This window comes from Callorhinus ursinus, unplaced genomic scaffold, assembly GCF_003265705.2.
Source record: "Callorhinus ursinus isolate GAN/ISIS: 27379988/994484 unplaced genomic scaffold, GSC_fseal_2.0 scaffold55, whole genome shotgun sequence".
Classification (NCBI taxonomy): domain Eukaryota; kingdom Metazoa; phylum Chordata; class Mammalia; order Carnivora; family Otariidae; genus Callorhinus; species Callorhinus ursinus.
Window position 1 is genome coordinate 3,994,650 of NW_027397117.1, and position 3,556 is coordinate 3,998,205.

Consider the following 3,556-nt stretch of genomic DNA (forward strand, 5'->3'; position numbering starts at 1 on the left):
TGCCTCTCCCACTCCCACCAGGCCCTGAGCCAGAATTTTCTTTCCTGCGGTCACTTGCCTGTTCTACCATATCATGAATAGCGCATTGTGAACAGTAGTGATATTACCTGCCCTGCACCATCGTCAGAAAGGACAGCATTACTAACATATCTAAGCCAGCCCCAGCATCCAGCAGGTGCTCAGGGAGACGTGGAGGTGATCATTCCTGGTGTTAATAATGGGGCTCCCCATCTCCCTGACTCCTCCCTAACTCTGAGAGATTCTCCAGCCTAGACCCCCCCACCTCCACACACACATTTGGATCCTTGATAGCAGTGTTGCCCAGTAGAACTTTCTGTAGTAAGGGAAAGGTTCTGTGGCTGTCATGTCCAATATGCTGGCCACCCATCCACATGTGGCCCAGGCCCTCTGAGCACTTGAATTGTATGGCCAGTTTAAAAAAAAGTAAACTTAATTTCAATCAGTCTAAATGTGAACAACTGCATGGGGTTAGCAGCCACCAAAGGGAACAGTATCATCTTAGAGAGTTAACCCCGGCCTGGTTCGTTCATTAAACAAATATTTATTGAGAGCCAACTTGCTGCCTTTTTAGGCACTAGGGCTTCAACAGTGGATAAGACAGGCAAGATCCTCGCTGTCATGGAGACAGAAACGTTTAAATAAATAAATAAGGTCATCCAGGCTGTGATAAGGGATGTAGGACAACCCCAGAGCGCCATCAAGTGCTAAAGGAAGGCTGCATCTGTTGTCTTTTTTATTTTAAGCTTGAATTGAAAAATGAGCCCTTTCCTTGATTTTCAAAATTTCCCAATATTTCCGAAATTCTTTTTAAAAATTAATTAATTAATTATATATATTATTTAATTTCCAAAATTCTTGACCCATGTAGAGAAGTCCCATGCTGTCTACGTGAGAAGGTTTCATTATTGTATTTTGCCTCTTGATGGACTGGTCTGTTTATTAAGTTTTTTGTTTCTGTTTTGCTTCATGAATAAGCTTTAAGACTTAAGTAACACATAACTACAGTTACTGAAGTTCTTTCAAGGCCAAGAATATGATGAACAGGACCCCAGTTAATTATATGAAGTCACAGTAATTTACATAGCAAAACTCGATAAGGTATCAGAAAGAAAAATACATACCAATTTCACACATACATGAAGATGCAAAATTCCTAACTATCAGCAAATAGAACTTAGCAATATATTGAAAATAATTCACTGTTAACATATGAGGTTTATCCTGGCAAATAGGGTTCAAGAAGTTAATCCACATTAATCTGTTACATGGACAGATTACTAGAGAAAATATTTTCAATTTCAAAATACTGTGGAAACATTTGATACAACCCATATTTATTAAGTTTTATACATCAAGAGGCTTTGCCTCTGTATTCATTTGCTTGGGCTGCCATAACAAAGCCATGGGCCAGTGGCCTCGAACACCAGAAATGCATTTTCTCAGTTCTGGAGGCTCCAAGTTCAAGATCAAGGTGTCGGCAGGGTTGGTTTCTTCTGAGGCTTCTCTCCTTGTGTGTAGACGGCTGTCTTCTTGTGTGCCCACGCGCTCTCGTTTCTGCGCATGTCTGTGTTTTAATCCCATATCCTTATTAGGACACGAGTCATATTGAGTTAGGGCACTAAGGACCTCCTTTTAACTTAATTACCCCTTAAAACCCTTTCTCCAAATATAGCCACTTTCTGAGCTATTGAGGATTAGGACATCAACATATAAATTTTGGGAAAATAAACCCAGCCCATAACAGTCTTTAGCCTACCACTGTTAATGCACATCTCTAATATAAGTGGCCTTGAACTCCAGCTATGCAATTTTAGAGGCTGCAAAGCTTACCCACTTGGTAGCGTCTGTGGCAGACCAAGCAGGGGCTGTCACCTCAACCAGGTCACTGGGATGAGTTCCATTTGGCTTTACTTTGTGCTTGATAGCTGGCACCTAAAGAAAGAAAGAAAGAAAGAAAAAAGCACCCTTTATCCAAATTCTTTCCACCAGCACTGACTTCTTGCTCTCCTTGGACACATTTTATTGAGGAAAGCATGCCAGCAAACACCTTGGTTATCTCTGGGCATTAGAACCCCTAAGATCCATCTGCCGGTGGCCGATTTCAGCTACTCTGTGGATGTGGTGGCTCATTTTTTAAGTAATGAAATTGAGATAAAAACGAAAGATAAAGATCAAGAACTAAATGTTGAGCAATGCGGTGGCCCCAGGGTTGCGTTGATGACATCACGGCTGGTGAGTGACATTGCACTTAGATCAAACCATATGGCCCTCCAACGAGCACAAGGCAGAATTGTGCTAGATTGGGAGATATTATATGTTGATGTAGATTTATTAAGTGAATCAAACCGGGAAGGTCCGAAGTATATGTTCCGAGACAGAGAACAATATAGTCTTTGCGTACACATATGCTTTCATTCTCACAAGATGTCTTGCGCATTTTGACATTTAAAACAGAACATCTTTTTTCCTTTCCGGTGAGACAAAAAGAAAAACAATGAACTTTTCATAATGGAAACACTTGAAGCCATCTGCAAAAAGGAGCGCGAGTAGTACAGCGAACCCCGTGGACCCATCACCCAGCTTAAATAATGGTCGCCACACCACCCATCTTGCACCATCAAGTTCTCCCCATCCCCTCTTTTTCTTGGCTGGCATATTTTAACGACATGTCATAAAAAGAAAATTTAAAAATAAAACAGAAGGAAAATTACAATACAGAATGTCATTTCCAAGTAAGCTCTTTTATGTTCTGCTGATTCTCTGTCAAGTGGCCAGGCTCCAGTCATTATTGAGAGAGAAATTTATTTTTAAAGTGACAGTTCACACGGCAAGAGCATCCATTAAGCACCACCCAAGGGGAAGCGATATTGTCAAAATGCCCACTTCACCCTTCCAGACCTCTCAACCCCACCCTTTGCTGACCTTCTTGAATCCTGCTTTTTGCCATTGTTTTGCTTTCAGTGTTCGTTTTATACAGAGAGTAGACATATACATGTTGGTGTTTGCTTGCTGTCCATATTCACGTGGTTATAGATGCAGGGAAAGAAGGAAGATCGCTGGGCTGCTCCCTGCCACCCCACAGATTCCTGGCAGCCTCCAAGTGGCCAACAGGGGAGGGATGGTTGTCTTTTACCCACGAGCACAATGGTGTGTGCGTTCTGTAAGGGTCTGTTGAGAAAGGAAGGGGTAGAAAGGAAGTTGGGACAGAAAACACCCCCTACCTCCATCCCAAATAAGTTGTATCTCAAGGTGTAATGAGGTCAGAAGAGAGACTCCAGGAGAAAAGAACAGACCATCCCCTTGCTGCCAGGGCCGGGAGAGAATTAGCAAAACCAATCAGAAAAGGAAGGTTGGACTCAATCAATGCTTTATCCGTCTTCCTCTTGCTCTTCCGCACCCTCATCACCTTCATCTTCTTTAACTCCAACTGCTTATCCTTCTCCTTCAGTGTCCTCTGAGCCACCGTGGCCAACATTCCCTCCCATGTCCCTTCACTTCAACTCCGCTTTCCCTTCCTCTCCTTCTGGTTTGGGTT

At 42.5% G+C, this 3,556-nt stretch overlaps 1 long non-coding RNA gene across 1 annotated transcript; it reads right to left on the reverse strand.

Moving 5' to 3' along the window:
- Positions 1 to 1,394: 1,394 nt before the first annotated feature.
- On the reverse strand, positions 1,395 to 3,175 carry LOC141371089 (uncharacterized). The gene is made up of 3 exons (XR_012375725.1): positions 2,944 to 3,175; positions 1,852 to 1,953; positions 1,395 to 1,585 (listed from the first exon to the last, which is right to left on the reverse strand). It is a non-coding gene; the product is annotated as an uncharacterized lncRNA (long non-coding RNA).
- Between the last annotated feature and the right edge of the window lie 381 nt (positions 3,176 to 3,556).